The 20,149-nt window shown below is 47.1% G+C and overlaps 1 protein-coding gene across 2 annotated transcripts in view; it reads right to left on the bottom strand.

Moving 5' to 3' along the window:
• KCNN1 (potassium calcium-activated channel subfamily N member 1) overlaps positions 1-20,149 on the bottom strand; it is a 78,520-nt gene that overhangs the window by 40,327 nt on the left and 18,044 nt on the right. The window contains exon 1 of one of the 2 annotated variants that reach the window (XM_053372501.1): positions 5,221-5,341. The exons of the other annotated variant lie outside the window; for it this stretch is intronic. The gene's annotated coding sequence lies outside the window, so the exon portion shown is untranslated. Of the gene's footprint in view, positions 1-5,220; positions 5,342-20,149 lie in introns of those variants that run through there. 2 annotated transcript variants of the gene reach the window in all.

Here is a 20,149-nt window from a genome sequence, read left to right on the forward strand (position 1 = left end):
AGCTCAATGGTTGCCATCAATTTGATTTGAATTAATTTTATAATGAAATGATTTTAGAATGTTGTATTATTTTATTGTTGTTAGCCGCCCTGAGCCCGGCTTCGGCTGGGGAAGGATATAAATAAAAATTATTATTATTATTATTATTATTATTATTATTATTATTATTATACATGATCCGTCAAAAAACCCCCACCACTTTTAACAATTTCTTTTAAATGGGGTGGGGTGGAATTGTTGAGTTATAAAGCCAATGAGCTTTCAAGGAAAACCCAGGTGATTGGCCCTCATCCCTGTGCGTATAAGTGAATGTGCTGGGTACAGTATTTGGATAGGGCTCCAGGGCAGCTGTGCCACCCCCTCTTGATGCATCTTTCACGGGCTGGTTTGGAAGTTGTTTCAAGGTGAGACAGGCAACTGTTCCATCTACTTCAGCATTGTCTACACTGACTGGCAGGCATTGAATGTGGCTTATTCTGCACACAAGGCAAATGCTTTGATGCTGAGTTATGGCCTTTCCTCAAAGAAAGACGCTAGTCATCAATGTTGGGGGGTGGGGCAGACCTATATTTTGGGGGCCCTGAAGCTCAAACTGTCATTGGGGCCCCTTCTCAACTGGCAATGAAATCTGGGCAGCCACTGAAACCATCTTCTTCAAGGGGGTACCTTCCACAGCAGATCACCAGAGCTTTACAGCATCTAGACTACTGATGCCAAACTTTGGGGATGTTGAAATATATACAGGAAAATAATAATAATAATAATAAATCAATACATTTTACTCAAACCAACACGGCTCTAATTGGGTCTATGAGGCCCCCCAAATTAAGCGATGTGGGGTCCTTTTACCTTGTCGGGGGCAAGCCCCATGTTGGTTGAAAGACTCCTGCAGTGCAAAGGGTTGAGCTACATGGCCCTTGTAGTCCCTTCCCAACTCTACAGTTGGTCCCTTACCTTTCCTGCCCTGACCTGGCCACAGTGATCCATGCGACAGTCACCTCCAGGCTTGACTACTGTAATTCGCTCTACGCGGGGCTGCCCTTGAAACTGTCCCAGAAACTCCAGCGGGTGCAGAATGCTGCAGCGAGGCTCCTCACGGGGTTCCTGCCATGGGAGCATATTCACCCAGTGCTTTTCCAGCTGCACTGGCTCCCAGTGGAGTATTGGGTCAGGTTTAAGGTGTTGCTTTTGACCTTTAAAGTCCTTTGTGGCTTAGGGCCCTCGTATTTACAGGACTGCCTCTCCTGGTCTGCCCCACAGAGGACCTTAAGGTCCATGAATAATCATAGTTTAGAGGTCCCGAGCCCTAAGGAAGTCAGATTCTCCTCCAGCAGGGCCAGAGCCTTCTCAGTGATGGCTCCGACCTGGTGGAATGCTCTGTCCCAGGAGACCACGGCCCTGCATGATTTAACTTCCTTCCACAGGGCCTGCAAGACAGAGCTATTCTGCCTGTCTTTCAATTTGAACTTAGCCTGATCTTTTATTCCCCTTCCTCCCCGCTCCCCTTTTTATGAAGATTACCCGCTCTGGGATCCCACAGCTAATTCTCCCCTGGTTTCCTCGCTGGCCCAAATAGAGCTAATTCAGCCAGCTAGCCCTGGTGATCATCTAATGTTTATTGGATGGATTTCCCCCCTAAATTGATTTTTGAATTCTGAATTTATTGTTATTCACCTTTTATATTGTATTTTATGCTGTTTTGTTGTTGTTGTTTTTGCATCAATTAAGTGTTTTAAATTTGTTGTTAGCTGCTCTGAGCCCGGTTTTCTGAACTGATAAGTGCGGTGTATAAATAAATTATTACTATTATTATTATTATTATTATTATTATTATTATTATTATCCTATGGCCTTGAGCTCCCCAGAAATACTGCAGAACTTTCATCCTTCCTAGACTTAATTCCTTCCATAATTTCTAGACTAATTCCTTCCTTAATTCTCAGTTTGTAGGTGCCAAGCTAAATCTGTCTGGCTCAGGGATGTTTCTGAAACCTTCCTATTTATCAATGGATGTTGGTGTTGTTGTTGTTGTTAAAACAGAAGATCATAGAATTGTAGAGTTGGATCTCTGAGGGTCATCTAGTTCAACCCCCTGCAATGCAGGAAGTTTTCCCCCCAAGGTGGGGCTTGAACCCACGACCCTGAGATTAATCTCATGCTCCGCCAACAGAGCTGTCCTAAATGTTAGGCAAAATTTAAATTTTCAAGACATCGGTCTTGAAAGACCTACATTGGCTCCCAGTACGTTTCCGAGCACAATTCAAAGTGTTGCTGCTGACCTTTAAAGCCCTAAAAGGCCTCGGTCCTGTATACCTGAAGGAGCGTCTCCACCCCCATCGTTCAGCCACTGAGGTCCAGCACTGAGGGCCTTCTGGCGGTTCCCTCACTGCGAGAAGCCAAGTTACAGGGAACCAGGCAGAGGGCCTTCTTGGTGGTGGCACTCGCCCTGTGGAACGCCCTCCCACCAGATGTCAAAGAGAACAACAACTACCAGACTTTTAGAAGACATCTGAAGGCAGCCCTGTTTAGGGAAGCTTTTAATGTTTGATGTATTACAGTATTTAAAATTTTTTTGGAAGCCGCCCAGAGTGGCTGGGGAAGCCCAGCCAGATGGGTGGGGTATAAATAAATTATTATTATTATTATTATTATTATTATTATTATTATTATTATTATTTAAAAGACATAAGACAAACCTGCTAGGTCAGGCCAATAGCGCATGTGGCCCAACATCCTGTTCTCACAGTGGCCAACCAGTTGCCCCCCCCCCATGGGAAACCCAACAAGCAGGACCTGAACCCAAGACCTGCTCTTTCTCCCTCCTGTGGCTTCCAGCAACTGCTGTTCAGAAGCATTACTGCCTCTGGCCGTGAAGACAGAGCTTAGCCATTGTGGCTGGCAGCTATCAAAAGCCTTCTCCTCTTCTACAAATTTGTCCAATCCTCTTAAAACCATCCAGGTTGGCGGCGGTCCTTTCCCCCTGCAGGAGTGAGTTCCATAGTTTAACTGTGTTATATCAGCTGCTTATATCGAGTCCTTGCTCTCCGTTAAGAGGAAAACCATTTTCAAATAAATAAATAAATGGGGGGAGGGGGTGTCGGGAGAAGGCTGCTTCTACAGGGCAGGGATGTCGTGTCAAAGTGCAAACGCACAAACACACAAACACAAACACACCCGGGGAGAGAAAGAGAGAGAGAGAGAAGGGAAATCGGTGGTCTTGACGATGAAACCCAGAAGTGGTTTCTGGAAGAACCCACAAGGGTACCAACTTGAATAAAAAATGGGGGGGGTGTACAGGTAAGCCCCACCTTGCCTAACTGATCACAAGACACAGCTCAGGTAGCCAGGATTTATGTTAGGGGGCAGGCCTTGTTTGGAGGGGGGCAGAACCTCATTTTTAATGATTTGCTTGATTTAGGGGGGCAGCTGCCCCCTTCCTCCCTTGGCTACGCCCATGGGAACACGCACATCCTTTGAATGGCAATGGCCATCCATTTTGAGGGCCGTGACCCCTCAAATATTTTACTGGAGGGGGCGTTGACCTTGGCCCCTAGGAGTTGGTTCCTACCAGAGGCAGAGAGCCGCCTGCCTCCTCTCCTCACATAGATACTGGGGGGGTGCAATAGAAGACTCCCCTGCTCCCCATCTCCCAGGGAGAAGAGGAGGAGAGAAGGAACCTTTCCAAGAGAACTCTCTGCTCTGAAATGCTCTCCTCGGCCTCACCCCCTTCTTCCGTATCAATGAAATCATCTACGGATCCCTGGTAGGCAAAGTTCGGGTCTGAATGGGATGGATCACGTGCGCGCGCACAGAGTGCCTGGGGGTCGTTTTCCCCACCCCACAAATTGCGGGTTTCTCAAATCGGTGGGTGATTGGCCTGGTTCCTTCGGAGCTTCTTAAATCACAGGACCCCTGCCGCAACATTCCTTTCCAAGGGACGAAGCCTTGCTGTGCAGACTTTTTAAAATAATACTAAAGCAACGGCACCCTACTACAAATGCTGAAAGGGTTTCTAGAGTGGAAAGGACTCTGCAGTTGCTAAATAACTGGGAAGGAGGTGGATGGTGGTACAAACCCCAAATATGCCGCCGCCCCCCTCTCTCTCCGCACACGCAGAATTTGGACATCAATGAGATTGCAGCGAAAGGAACCGCTGAGGTGAGTTCCTCCTTTTCTCAACCCCCTCCTCAAATTCTGCAGCAGTCTCCACACAGGTGCCAGAGACACCGAGATGGTGTTGTATGTTGTGTTGTGTGTGTGTGTATTTTAAAAAACACATAGTATCCCCCCCTTTAAAAACACAAATAGGCTGACCTTCCACAGATGGAGGGATAATTTTGTGTGTGTGATGTTGGTGTTTGGGGGTTGGATAGTGCCCTTGATTTATTTATTTCTCTCATGGCTATCGATCCTCTTTCCTAGGTTGCTACAACACCGCACGAGGACGGAGGGAGTCCGTTCCCCATCCCCACCCCACAGATATATGTAGGTGCACAGAAAATGGATAAAGGCAATTTAAAAAGGGAAAAAAAAACGCATCAGAGGAAGCAATGAAACCGAACGCGCCAGCTGCAAAGGAACAATTCATTAATATATGGACAATATATATATATATATGGACAATTGCAAATAATTGCTTAGGGGCCAGTGAGGTCGGGTCTTGAAGTTGGGATTCTGGCTGAACAGGGCACACCAGCTGCAAAGGGAGAATTAAACAGGGTCTGTACCTGTGCATATATCGAAGGTGAGCGTCAGATGAGGCAGAGCGATTAAACAGAATAAATACGCATGGAGAGAGACAGAGACAGCGAGACGGAGAGACAGAGAAAGATCATGCATATTAATTGCTTAGGAGCAAATGGGATTGGGTCTTGAAGTTGGGCACCAGGTTACAGAAAACACACCGGCTGCAAGGGGAAATTGAACAGCATAAACACGCATTCGAAGAGAGAGAGAATGAGTGCATTTTAATGTCTAGGAGCAAATGAGTCTTGGAGCTTGGCTACGGTCTTATGGGGGCGGGCAGGGGTGCTCAGCTACTTATAACGATGGGGACTTACTTACTGGGGGGAACTGCCCATCCCTCCTCATAGCCTGCAGCCGTGACCCCTGGGTGCGTGGCTAAGAACCTAGATCCCACCCCCCCCCAAATCTGCCACCTTCTTCGATACCACCAACACCAAAGGAGGGGTTTATGTTTCGGGGGAGGGCTGATTTTACCTTCTGCCATCCGAAGGTTCCTGGCGGCTGCTTCCCGGAGCGGCTGTGGCCAAGGCTGCCTTCGGGAGCCAACTTTCCCTGCAGAGGCGAGCGGCCAGGCAGAGCCCGCTCCTCGCCCGTCGGCGGGCACCAGCGGCACCCGGGCGCGCTCCGGCGCTGCCCTGCGTTTCCCGGCGCTGCGGACGAGCACGGCTGGCGGGGGGGAGGCGGCGGCGGCGGCGGCAGGAGCCGGGGGGCTGCCCAGTGGCCGGGCCCCGATCCGGGCCAAGCGCCGCCCTCCTGGTGGGGGCAGGGGGAGTGCCAACCGGAGGGCAGGCGGCCGGGGTCCCGGGCCCTCTGGAGCAAGGGGTAGAGCGAGAGGAAGACCAGCTGGCTGGGCGAGGGCCGCCCGGGGGCCAGGAGACGCGGGTCGGGGGCCGCGCCGGGCCGGACGGCGCCCAGGGAGCTGTCCGGGTGCTGAAACGAGGGAGCAGCAGCCCGGACCGCAGAGCGGCCGCCGCCTCTGCCGCTAGCGCGCTGCTGCTGCGGCGGCGGGTGGTGCTGAAGGACAGCTCCCGGCGCCTGCCAAGGCATCTCCCGGGCGCCGAGTCAAGCCCCTCTCGCCCGCCTGGCGCGCCACCCGCGGCTCCCCTCGCCCGGCTCTCCGGCGGAATCCGGGAAAGGGACCCTCTCCTCCCATTGGTGGGCTCCCTCCCCCAGCCCCTCCCCAGCCTTCGCCGCGCAGACCACCCGCCTCCCCTCCGCTGCGCCGCCCCTTCGACTCCTCGCCCTCCCTCCCTCCCCCTCCTCTTTCCGTCTCTCCCTTTCTAGGTAATCCGGGGTAATTACTCTTGGCGCAGGACGGCGGCTGTCTCCCCCACCCCTTCCGCTCAGTCTGCCCTCGTCCCTTTCTGCACTGCCAATGGGGAGGTTTTAGGCCCCAAGGGGGCAAAGCGCCTTATCCCCCAGGGTCGTCAGGACTGGGGTTTCGCTCTGTTTTTAAAGGGAGGTTCCCAGACTCGCTGGTACAGGCAGTGGCGTAGCAGAAAGGTTCCAGGTTCAAGAATAGGAATCCTAGACTCGGGAGGGACCTCGAGGGTCATCCAGACCAACCCTCTGCAATGCAGGAATCTCAGCTCAAGCACCCAGGACAGATAAGGCCATCCAATCTCTTCTCAAGAACCTCCAAGGAAGGAGAGTCCACTATCTTTCGAGAGAGTCCGTTCCACTGTTGGAAAGCTCTCACTGTCAGAAAGTCCTGCCTGATGTTTAGTTAGATGCTCCTACCGTCCGGAGCAGGAGAAAATAAGCTTGCTCCATCTTCCATGTGGCAGGCCTTGAGATATTTGAAGGTGGTTATCTCCTCTCTGTCTCATCTTTCCCAGGCTAAACATACCCAGCTCCTTCAACCGTTCCTCATAAGGCTTGGTTTCCGGACCCCTGGTCATCTTGGTTGCCCTCCTCTGCACACCTTCCAGCTTGTCAACATCCTTCTTAAATTGTGGTGCCCAGAACTGGACGCAGTATCTGAGGTGCTCGATTTGAGGCAATCTCAAAGCAATATTGTGTTCAAACTCAACAAAGGGGGAATTGGTGGTTCCGGCTGAGGCTGAATCCACACTACAAAGATGAAGGTTCTCTTGGGCCTCATGAAATAATCATAAAAGAAGGAGGAGGAGAACTGAATGTACTATATTTCAAAAGCAGGTTACACTTGCTCCGTGTATGGAAAATGAAAGAGTCTGGGTTCACAAACACACAAGCCTAGTTCTTTCTTCATGGAACCTGTGGCTGGGGACTTGCCATATTTTCCTGGATGTGACTGAGTACACCTCCAGACCACACACACACACACACACACACACACACACACTATCTATATCTATCATCTATCTATCATCTATCTATCTATCATCTATCATCTATCTATCTATATCTCTCCCTGCATTTAGAAATGTAGCATGTCAAGGAAAAAAGTTTCCAGTTAGCTTTTTCTGGGTGAGGAATATGTATTTAAATACAGGAGTGTTCAAATTCTCTACCCGCATGCAGACAGACCTAGCATGCCGGGGAAAAGAGGTCTTGCCTATTCATCACCTCCCTGACATGCTATCTTTCTATGTTGCAAGGGTTATACGTATACAAGTATACAAGTATACAGACTCCCTGGCAGGTGTCAAGCAGGTGGGTTATAGTCCAGCTTTCCAAAGAACGTAGGAACGAAAAAAGAATTGGTGAGGCATTTCGCTAGTAAAGGTAAAGGGACCCCTGACCATTAGGTCAAGTTGCGGCCGACTCTGGGATTGTGGCACTCATCTCGCTTTATTGGCCGAGGGAGCCGGTGTACAGCTTCTGGGTCATGTGGCCAGCAGGACTAAGCCGCTTCTGGCGAGCCAGAGCAGCGCACAGAAACGCCGTTCACCTTCCCGCTGGAGAGATACCTATTTATCTACTTGGACTTTGATGTGCTTTCAAACTGCTAGGTGGGCAGGAGCAGGGACTGAGCAACGGGAGCTCACCCCGTTGTGGGGATTCGAACCGCCGACCTTCTGATCTGCAAGCCCTATGCTCTGTGGTTTAACCCACAGCACCACCCGCGTCCAGGCATTTTGCTACTGCACACCAAAGCCAACATATTTTGGGGTGGGGGGGGACACATTAATGTGTGAAAACAAAGCAAAGAGAGTGTTGTGTCAGAAGAAGGGAACATATTCCTGCTTCTCTGGATAGATTTTTGTGGGGTTTGGTGGTGCTGATGGAAAACCAATGTGGCATTCTGTATCCGATGCTTTCCATTAAACACCAGAACATCAGAAGAGCTTGGCTGCAGGATCAGGCCCTTGGCCCATCTAGTCCAGCATCCTCACAGTGACCAGCCAGATTCCTCCCCGGTGGGAAACCTTCCAGCAGCACCAGAAACAAACACAGGAAACACTGCCACCGAGGAAGGGATCAGTCAATTAAACTAATGGGATCCAGGACTGCGAATCCAAGGCTTGTTTTGAGTTTTCAGGAAGCAAACTCTCTGTGGGCTCTTCAACCTGCAGATTTGTTGAGAAATGTTTACCTCGAATACATTACATTCATAGGTGTAGCCAGGATTAATTTTACAGTGGGGGGGGCAGGCATTATGTTGGGGGGGCAGAACCAAGTTATCTGTGACGCAATTGGTCAGTTAGTTAAGTATTACTTTTTATTATAATAATAATAATAATAATAATAATAATAATAATAATAATAATTTATACCCCACCCATCTGGCTGGGCTTCCCCAGCCACTCTGGGCAGCTTCCAACAAAATATTAAAATATAGTAATGCATCAAACATTAAAAGCTTCCCTAAACAGGGCTGCCTTCAGATGTCTCCCAAAAGTCTGGTAGTTGTTCTTCTGTTTGACATCTGATGGGAGGGCGTTCCACAGGGCGGGTGCCACCACCGAGAAGGCCCTCTGCCTGGTTCCCTGTAACTTTGCTTCTCGCAGTGAGGGAACCACCAGAAGGCCCTCGGCGCTGGACTTCAATGTCCGGGCAGAATGATGGGGGTGGAGACACTCCTTCAGGTCTACTGGACCAAGGCCGTTTATTTATTTGATGGGGGGGCAACTGCCCCCCTGCCTCCCTGGCTACGCTTCCATGGTTACATTGAATGGGGAAGGGAGGACCCCAAATACAAAAAATTCAGGTGGAATTTGAGGGGATATATTTTTCTGGCTCTGGAGTTCCTTTTGTGTACAGGGGGACAGGGGGAAAAGGATGTTGGAAATGGCTTAAAATCAGGGAGCATGATGCACTGTCAGGAAGGTGACAACACTGAGAAAAAGGATGTCAGCGACGGATAGCCACAAAGGCTACGCTCTGCCTCCACAATCAGAGGCAAGGAATGCACCAGGAAGAAGAATGAACAGACACAGCTGTGCTAAGCTGACATGCATTTGAGGGACCCCAGCCTCAACTCAAACCAAGAGGACAATATGTTGTTGTTGTTTAGTCATTTAGTTGTGTCCGACTCTTCATGACCCCCTGGACCAGAGCACGCCAGGCACTCCTGTCTTCCACTGCCTCCCGCAGTTTGGTCAAACTCATGCTGGTAGCTTTGAGAACACTGTCCCACCATCTTGTCCTCTGTCGTCCCCTTCTCCTTGTGCCCTCCATCTTTCCCACCATCAGGGTCTTTTCCAGGGAGTCTTCTCTTCTCATGCGGTGGCCAAAGTCTTGGAGCCTCAGCGTCAGGATCTGTCCTTCCAGTGAGCACTCAGGACTGATTTCCTTCAGAATGGAGAGGTTTGATCTTCTTGCAGTCCATGGGACTCTCAAGAGTCTCCTCCAGCACCAGAATTCAAAAGCATCCATTCTTCGGCCACCAGCCTTCTTGATGGTCCAGCTCTCACTTCCATACATCACTACTGGGAAAACCATAGCTTTAACTATACGGACTTTTGTTGGCAAGGTGATGTCTCTGCTTTTGTCTGTGGAAAATATAGGAATCTATATTCACACACACATATATATGGGGTTGTATGGGGTGTTAGGGGAGGTGCAGTACCACCGCTAGGGGACATGTTGTGCTCCTTCTGGGGTCGTTTGTCCATCTTGGGTCCCCCACCTGCACTCAGCTCCCACCTGTGGCTCCTGGAAGCTGCCAGCAGGCGACAGCAGCCACAATCCTGGAAACAGTTTTGACTGGCCAGTTAAAGCAGGTGAGGGGAGCCGATGGGTCTGAACCCCTTGGTGAGTTAGGGGCTTCCCTGTGTGTGAAGACAGGCTCTGGCGGACAGAGAAGACGAGACCTAGAGTGGGCCCAGTGGTCAAGAAGGCAGTTTCTGCCCTTGCTGTAGAGGGAGACGAGGGGCAGGTGGGGCTCATTCACCTGGGAAGGGAGACAATCTAGGACAGGGGTCAACTAAGACCCGGGGGCTGGATGCAGCCCAATTGCCTTCTCAATCTGGCCCATGGATGGTCCGGGAATCAGTGTTTTTTTACATTAGTAGAATGTGCCCTTTTATTTAAAATGCATCTCTGGGTTATTTGTGGGGCCTGCCTGGTGTTTTTACATGAGTAGAGTGTGTGCTTTTGTTTAAAATGCATCTCTAGGTTATTTGTGGGGCACTGGAATTCATTCATTTCCCCCCTCAAAATATAGTCCGGGTCCCCACAAGGGCTGAGGGACAGTGGACCGGCCCCCTGCTGAAAAAGTTTGCTGACCTCTGGTCTAGGAGAAGGAAAACTCTGATCCTAAACCTCCGCTGCTTTGTGGGGTCTCTTCAGGGAGGCAATGGCTCAGGAGTAGACCCTCCACAAATCTGGAGTCCCTAAGATGATTGGATGGTGCATTTTACGCCTCCTTCTGGCAACTCCTGCAGCCCAGCTGGTGCCTAACGTCTTGCTCTGCTTTCCTTTGGGCCATATCAGCCAGGCTGAGAATATAAATAAAATACCGTATTTTTCGCTCTATAAGACACACCAGACCACAAGACGCACCTAGTTTTTGGAGTAGGAAAACAAGAAAAAAAATATTCTGAATCTCAGAAGCCAGAACAGCAAGAGGGATCACTGCGCAGTGAAAGCAGCAATCCCTCTTGCTGTTCTGGCTTCTGGGATAGCTGCGCAGCCTGCATTCGCTCCATAAGACGCACACACATTTCCCCTTACTTTTTAGGAGGGAAAAAGTGAGTCTTATAGAGCAAAAAATACGGTAAATATTTTTTTATTTATACCCTGCCCTTCCCGGTTCAAAAACAGGGCTCAGGGCGGCTAACAACAAATTTAAAACACTTAATTGTAAAAGCAGCATAAAATACAGTATAAAAACATGAATACAGTGGTACCTCAGGTTACATACGCTTCAGGTTACATACACTTCAGGTTACAGACTCCACTAACCCAGAGATAGTACCTCGGGTTAAGAACTTTGCTTCAGGATGAGAACAGAAATCGTGCTTCGGCGGCACGGCAGCAGCAGGAGGCCCCATTAGCTAAATTGGTGCTTCAGGTTAAGAACAGTTTCAGGTTAAGAACGGGCCTCCAGAATGAATTAAGTACGTAACCAGAGGTTCCCCTGTAACAATAAAATTCAAAGTTCAGAAATCAATTTAGGGGAAATCCATCTGATAAGCATTAGATAATCCCCAGGACTAGCTGGCTGAATTGGTCCCACTTGGGCCAGCGAGGAGGCCAGGGGAGAATTAGCTGTGGGGTCTCAGAGTGGGTGATCTTCATAAAAGGGGAGGGGGAGGGAAGAGAAGGGAAATAAAAGATCAGGCCCAATAAAAGAAGGGGGTCTTGTCATCTGGGCAGCCCAGAACCTCCATGCACACTGCCTGGGCTTGGCCAGAGGCGCACTCCACCATCTCTCAAGACAGACAGGTGCCACCTAAATATTGCATGCTCATGACTGGCAGGCCAGCTGGAATGGCATTTGTGGACTGTGCAAACCTCCTTTTGGATTTCTCTAGCCACTGGTGTTCTGAAGACAACTCAGCCTTCTTGAGGATATGACAGAAGGCTGCTCATGACACGGTCTGCCCAATTCCGAATCTGGAAACTGAGGTGTGCCACTCTTAGGCCAGTGCTCTACCAATATCTGTGGGTTGTTTCTTCTTCTTCTTCTTCTTCTTCTTCTTCTTCTTCTTCTTCTTCTTCTCCCATGCAAAAAAAAAAACCAATGCACTTTGTAGGGCATGGAAAGTCTGTGGCCTAGAGATAAGAAACCTTAAAGTCCGTCCAGCAAGTGCGAAGTCAGAACGCATTATTAGGATCGAAGCACCTGGAAATGCAAGGTGGATTTTTTGACAAGGGGAGGGGAAGTTCCTGGAAAAATTGTGCACACAACAAAACACCCTTCTTTGTGGGCAATAGAACAAGGAAGGAAACCGCCCATTCTCCCTTGTGGGTTTGATGAGAATATCTGGCTGACCTCATGGGTCACACCAGGTTCCTGGACTAGAGGGATGTTGACAAGCTGGAAGGTGTGCAGAAGAGGGCAACCAAGATGATTAAGGGTCTGGAAACCAAGCCTTGTGAGGAATGGTTGAGGGAGCTGGGGATGTTTAACCTGGAAAAGAGGAGACTGAGAGGATTTAGGAGAGCCACCTTCAAATATCTCAAGGGGTGCCGCATGGAAGAGGGAGCAAGTTTGTTTCCTCCTGCTCTGGAGGGTAGGACTCGAAACCATGGCTTCAAGTTACAAGAAATGAGATTCTGACTAAACATCAGGAAGAACTTTCCAGCAGTAAGAGCCATTTGACAGTGGAATGGTCAAGCTTGGGAGGTTGTGGACTTTCCTTCCTGGGAGGTTTTTAAGCAGAGGTTGGGTCGGATGCTTGAGCTGAGATTCCTGCATTGGACTAGATGACCCTTGAGGTCCCTTCCAACTTTACAATTCTATGATGTAACACTCTGCTACTGCTTCTGGGTTTCCTTTTGGGACATCTGTGACAACAGGGTGATGGGCTGGATGAGTCCCCTATGGCCTGATCTTGTAGCCAAGCTCTGACAGTCTTGTAGGGAGCCTCCAGCTGCAGAGGCAGTCTACCTGGACTCCTGCATTGTTGTTGTTTGTTGCGCTCCAGTCCTGTGAGACAGGACTCTGGAACTAGCTGAGCTACTGAGCTGATCCAGCCAAGCTTTCCTTATAAGCTCTTACTAAAAACAACCAACCAAACGCAAAGACAGCTGGTTAACAACAAAAGCATTCACGAGCAGCAGCAGCAATTTCAAAAGCTGTTTTTTGTTTGTTTCAGCAGTTTGATTGCCAGCAGAATGCAAATAAAGAGGGAGCTGGACTCTCGAAGCAGTGAGTTCCACAGGTTGGGTGCCACCTCTTGCTCATTGCCACCAACCGTACAGTTGACCAGAACTCAGACCAACAGCTAAGACCAACTTGGGGTGAACTGTTCCTGAAGGTCTCCACAAAACACGTACGCCTGTCTCCTCTGGGGGTTTGCCCCAATATCCTAAGCCCATCCTTTGACATTCAGCAAGGTACAGTTTCGGTATCAGGGCAGCTGGCATGAGACAGCATTGGGGAGCTGGCACAGCGTGACAGATGGCAGGTTTCTGGGTTCTGCCTTTCCCCAAAAATATATCAGCAAATAGGCAGCAAACTGCTGCTGCAGAGAGAAAAAGTTCAGATGACAAAGTCCACCTCACTAGGCCAACATCCAGGTTTTCCACCTGCACTCGACCCATTTCCCCCAGGAAGCCAACAAGACCTTCCTATCTTGTCCCCCTTGCCATTCCTTCCCTAGGTGTTCTCAGACAGACTCCCATGGCAGCGGCAGAAAAACTCCAGAGTTCTTTAAACCTATGCACTGCATGTGTGAGGAAGTCTTTTCTCTTCGCTCTCCTTCTCTGGCTGATCCCTGAGTGGCTTCCAGTGTTTTGGGAGAAACAGGAAAAGAAGAAGAAGAAAAAAACCACTTTCTCCAACCACTGCTTCATTTAATACACCTTGGTCAAGTTCCTCCTAACTTGCCTTTTTTTCTTTCTTTCTGCAAACAACAAATCCCTCATCTCCTCACAGGGAGTTTGTTTCCATCGCCTTTGAGCATTTTCGCCTGCCCTTTCCTGAACCGACTCTGTAGCTCTGCAATATCAGATCAGGACTGCAGAACACAACATTATGAGCGCACTGAGACCACAGATTTATATAAACGCTTTGCAATATTGGCTGTTCGGTTGTTCGGCCTCTTTCCCAGCAAAAACCGTAACGTGGAACTGGCTTCTCCCGCACCCCCCCATCCTTAAATTGGGAAATCCGCCCCCCCATCCCATTTTTATGATTTGCTAAACACCCATAAAAAGGATTAATAATGTTACATCAGATTGAAAGCAGCATAAGGTTGAACATTAGCACTAAAGGTATGGTTCCAAAAGCATTGCAAAAAAAGAAAAAATCAAAACCATTTCCCCAGAAACCTGTTAGCTTTATTTATCTGCATTATTGTGTAATAGGTTTACTTAATCATTGTTCCTACAGACCGGATCCCACCCCCCCACCCCCCACAAAACCCATTAGCATACAGATATACTCTGCACACACCCTCCCAATTGTTACTTATCTGAGATAGCTGAGTTGGTAAAGCATGAGATTTACCGTATTTTTTGCTCTATAACACGCACCCGACCATAACACGCACGTAGTTTTTAGAGGAGGAAAATCCGTAGGCATGCCACCCGTAGGCATTCCCTCCATAACACGCACAGACATTTCCCCTTACTTTCTAGGAGGAAAAAAGTGAGTGTTATGGTGCAAAAAATACGGTAATCCCGGGGTCTTAATCTCAGGGTTGTGGGTTTGAACCCCATGTTGGGCAGAAGATTCCTGCAATACGGGGGTTGGACTAGATGAGCCCTGAAGTCCTTTCCAACTCTGAGTCTAACCAGGCCTTTGGATAACCAAGTAAGTTAAACAACAGGTCAAGAAAGCCAGAGACAGACCCAAAAGAGGACTATACGGAACTTGCCGAACTGACTGGGAGACTCCGAGACCAGAGAGAAGAGACAGTGGAAGAAGATTGGAAGAAGTTTAAAGAATATTTGAAAAAATATGTTAATATTTAAATCTTAGAATAGCTTTGGAAGTGGATATAGGCTGTAGGGTTAGAAGTAGAAGATAGGGTATTTTAAAATAGTATTATTTGTAAGTGATAAAATGTGAAGATTTTTATGGTAAAGGTAAAGGTAAAGGGACCCCTGACCATGGTAAAAATAAGTGTGATTTTAAAAAATGGTTAAAAATTATGATATATGAAACTGCTAAAGATGAGGTAAAATGAAAATCAGATGGGGGGACTTGGGGAAGCTCACTTATCAATGTTTAGAAAAAATAAGGATGAGACAAGAATTCGTTTGTATTGTTTGTTTTTCTGTTTGTATTGTTTATTTGTGTTACAAAATGAATAAAACATTTTGAAAGGAAAAAAACAGACAGACCCAAAAGAGAAAATAACAGAGCACCACTAGTAATCACACACAGCTCCCAAGTTAAAACAGTTCAATGCATCATCAGAGATCTACAACCTTTCCTAGACAACAACAGTTCTCTTTCTCAAGCTCTGCGAGGAAGACGTTTCATTGCCTACAGACAGCGACCCAATCTTAAACAACAACTCACCCACATTAATACAGCAAGCAGACTTAACATAGACACTGGTACCAGAGCCTGCAATAAACCCAGATGCCAACTTTGCTGCCACATACACTCAGACAAGACCATCACTGGACCCAACAACATCAAACATACCATCTCAGGACTATTTAATTGCTCATCTTCCAACATTGTGTAGGCCATCAAATGCCAACAGTGCCCTTCAGCCCTCTATATTGGACAAACAGGTCAAACCCTATGCCCAAGGATAAATGGACATAAATCTGACATCGGAATCACAAGAGAAGCTTCAATCTCCCAGGATCTCAAAGCAGCTGTCTTATTACAAAAGAATTTCAGAAATAGACTTGAAAGAGAATTTGCTGAATTACAACTTATTGCTAAACTGAAAACTATGGAGAGGCCTGGTCTGAATAGAGATATTGGATTCTTGTCTCATTACATATGCTAAAGCTATTTTTGGTCTTCTGCATACTATCCCTTGCTTTTTCCTGTAGGACTAATTGCAGTCATTAACAGTCGTCAACAGGTTTACCATACCCATTAAGTCAATTACCCATCTCCTACCACCCTTCTGAGAAAAACCCCACCCCACCCTCCCACTATATATAAGGGTCTGGTGACTTCTGTTTCAGTGTATCTGAAGAAGTGTGCATGCACACGAAAGCTTATACCCAGAACAAACTTAGTCGGTCTCTAAGGTGCTACTGGACATTTTTTTTAATTTTTTCAAGTAATCTTTGTAGCAGTTATAAGGCTGACTGCTATTTCTCAATCATTTTCCGGGATAACATCCTTCAGAAAAATGAGTAGGAAATAGTTTAGGGTTCCACAAGGGTATGTGATATCCTAGCACATCAGAAATAGTAGCCTAGAGAAATTTCCAAAATATTTGTACCTGCGAGCAGTTCCAGTGATTCTCAGCACCCTGAACGAAATACACATCCCAGGATTCTTTGGGGGGAAGCCATCGCTAGGATACTTATTCAGATGCAGAGTGCAGACGAGGCCTCAGTTTTTCCCCTTGAGGAGCAAGAGTATGGGCACAAATATATAATGGGTTGACTCCTCCTGTCAATGGTTCTGGCACCCCCTGGCTTCTAAGAATGCCTTGGCTAGTAGCTCAACTGGTTAGAGCGCGGTGCCGATAACGCCAAGGCTGCAGGTTTGATCCAGCTGCATATTCCTCTATTCCAGTTCTATAATTCTATAGTTCTTGCCCTGAAAGGGCACAAGCCAACCTGGAGCAAAATTATATCATTCTAGGATTCTGCATGCACAAACGGAGAGAGCCAGGTGGTCATATGTGCCCCTGCCCCACCTTGATTTCTCGTTTCCTCTCTGCTGTGATGCTTAATTACTTTTCCTTAATTTATTGTTACGGCGGCACAGGCTTGAATATTTCATGGGGTCGCTTCCCTGCTCTCCCGGCTGCTGCACCGCTGGATAAATTACTCTTATTAGCCTGATTAATCTGCTGGTCCCTGGGGAACGAAAAGGGTTAAGGCCGCCAAAGGAACTCAGGTTCCTTTCCGTTCCACTCGGTTCGTAGGAACAAAGGAGAGCCGGCTGGTTCAGGCCAATGGTCCATCTACTCCAGCATCCTGTTCTCTCAGTGGCCAACCAGATGCCCATTAATGGAAACCCACGAGCAGGATTCGAACACAAGAGCAGCTCTCCCTCCTGGGGTTTCCAGCAACTGGGATTCACTGACTGTGATGGCAGAACAGAGCCACCTGGGCTGGTAGCCATCGATAGCCCTCTCCTCCCCCACAAATTAGTCCAATCCCCTTCCAACGCCATCAAGATCAGTGGCCGTCGCTGCCTCCTGTGGCAGTGAGTTCCGCAGTTTAACAATCCACTGCACGAAGAAGGACTTCCTTTTACCCGGTGGCAGACCTACATTTGGGGGGGATCCCTTTGCAACAAGCAACAAGGTCTGGGTAACCACCGTTGTCTTCTTAATGGGGTTGTTCCATGACAGACTGCCACTTTAAAAGATGCCTGCTTCTTGGGAGAAGGGCAATGACAGGCCTAGATAGCATCTTGAGAAGTAGAGACGTCACCTTGCCAACAAAGGTCCGTATAGTTAAAGCCATGGTTTTCCCAGTAGTGATGTATGGAAGTGAGAGCTGGACCATAAAGAAGGCTGATCGCCGAAGAATTGATGCTTTTGAATTATGGTGCTGAAGGAGACTCTTGAGAGTCCCATGGACTGCAAGAAGAGCAAACCTCTCCATTCTGAAGGAAATCAGCCCTGAGTGCTCCCTGGAAGGACAGATCCTGAAGCTGAGGCTCCAGTACTTTGGCCACCTCATGAGAAGAGAAGACTTCCTGGAGAAGACCCTGATGTTGGGAAAGATGGAGGGCACAAGGAGAAGGGGGCAACAGAGGACGAGATGGTTGGATAGTGTTTTCGAGGTTACCAGCATGAGTTTGAACAAACTGCGGGAGGTAGTGGAGGACAGAGGTGCCTGGCGTGCTCTGGTCCATGGGGTCACAAAGAGTCGGACACGACTAAACGACTAAACAACAACACCTCAGGTTACATACGCTTCAGATTACAGCCTCCGCTAACCCAGAAATAGTACCTGGGGTTAAGAACTTTGCTTCAGGATGAGAACAGAAATCGTGCTCCGGTAGCGCAGCAGCAGCTGGAGGCCCCATTAGCTAAAGTGGTGCTTCAGGTTAAGAACAGTTTCAGGTTAAGAACGGACCTCCGGAATGAATTAAGTACTTAACCTGAGGTACCACTGTAATAATAATAATAATAATCTACATCATTTCAGATTTTGATTTAAATTGCTGCACTGGGTTATCTCACATGTCAAAGTCACTGGTGTTAATGAAAAAATTCTTATGCCTTATATTTTTTGAGTTATGGGGAGGGTGGATGAAAATCAGGGGGAACCAGGGATGCACTTTTTAAAGCAAAATTTTTAAGCAATGAGGATTAAGGTATATTAGGAGCCCTGAAGCTTAAGTTCCATTCTATTCATAGCAGATCCGCCCCTGGTTTTACCTGTCCTGAATCTTCCAACATTCAGCTTCACTGCAGGCCCACGAATTCTGGTGCTATGAGGGATGGAGGGGGGAAAATACTTTTCCCTGTCTGCTTTCTCTTTGCCATGGGAGTTGAAAGATGACCCAGCAGGCTTTCTCATGTTCTTTTTTTATATATATAGAATATTTATTGAGATTTTACAAAAACATAGATTTAAAAAATACAAAGAGAAACATAGTAAAAGAAAAAGATAAAGAGATCAAAAACATCATAAAAAATAAAAAATAAAAATACAAAATAAAGACAGATAAATAAAAAAGAATTAAAAACAAATCCATTTTTTATAACTTTAAATTCGTTAGCTTGTTTCCTTGACCTCCTCACACCTCCCCTTTTTGTATTCCCAATTAAAATAATCAGGTCAGCAAATCCTTACCCTCTTTCATTTGTCTTAACTCTATATCTTAACATATTGTACCTCTATATTTTCATCCTTTATCAATTCATTTTTGCATATTCTCGTAACTTTGTTGCTAATGCCACTTATTTCCAATCCAACATCATATTTAACATTAATTTTACAGTGTTTCTGAAGATAGTCTTTAAATTTCTTCCAGTCTTCTTCCACCAACTCTTCTCCCTGGTCTCGAATTCTGCCAGTCATTTCCGCTAATTCCATATAGTCCATCACTTTCATCTGCCATTCTTCCAGGGTGGGTAAATCTTGTGTCTTCCAATACTTTGCAATGAGTATTCTTGCTGCTGTTGTTGCATACATAAAGAAAGTTCTATCCTTCTTTGGCACCAATTGGCCGACTATGCCCAGGAGAAAGGCCTCTGGTTTCTTCAGGAAGGTATATTTAAATACCTTTTTCATTTCATTATAAATCATCTCCCAGAAAGCCTTAATCTTTGGGCACGTCCACCAAAGGTGAAAGAATGTACCTTCATTTTCTTTACATTTCCAGCATTTGTTATCGGGCAAATGATATATTTTTGCAAGCTTGACTGGTGTCATGTACCACCTGTATATCATTTTCATAATATTCTCTCTTAAGGCATTACATGCCGTGAATTTCATACTGGTGGTCCACAACTGTTCCCAGTCCGCAAACATAATGTTATGACCAATATCTTGTGCCCATTTAATCATAGCAGATTTAACCGTTTCATCCTGCGTATTCCATTTCAACAGCAAGTTATACATTCTTGAGAGTATCTTAGTTTTGGGATCTAACAATTCTGTTTCCAATTTTGATTTTTCCACCTGGAAGCCAATTTTTTTATCCAAATTATAAGCCTCTCTTATTTGATAATAATGAAGCCAGTCTCGCACTTTATCTTTTAATTTCTCAAAACTCTGCAATTTCAATTTATCTCCTTCTTGTTCCAACATTTCCCAATATTTCGGCCATTTGGCCTCCATATTGAGCTTTTCCTGAGCCTTCGCTTCCATTGGTGACAACCACCTTGGGGTTTTAGTTTCCAATAAGTCTTTGTATCTTATCCAGACATTGAACAGTGCTTTCCTGACAATATGGTTTTTAAATGCTTTATGTGCTTTAACCTTGTCGTACCACAAATATGCATGCCACCCAAAAACGTGAGGCTTTCTCATGTTCTTACAGCCTCCTAACAGCTCTCAGCACCCTCAACAAACCATAACTCCCAGGATTCTGGTGGGGTAGAGGAGCCATGTCTGCTTCAAGCAACGCCATAGCACTTGAACTGGAAGTTGTGGATGCGGTCCAAATTTCAGCCTCATCGAATTGCAGGTGTTGCTCAATTTGCTGGGCAAAAAATTCCTGCGTGGCGGGGGGTTGGACTAGATGATCCTT

This window comes from Podarcis raffonei, chromosome 18 (genome assembly GCF_027172205.1).
Source record: "Podarcis raffonei isolate rPodRaf1 chromosome 18, rPodRaf1.pri, whole genome shotgun sequence".
NCBI classification, from domain to species: Eukaryota; Metazoa; Chordata; class Lepidosauria; order Squamata; family Lacertidae; genus Podarcis; species Podarcis raffonei.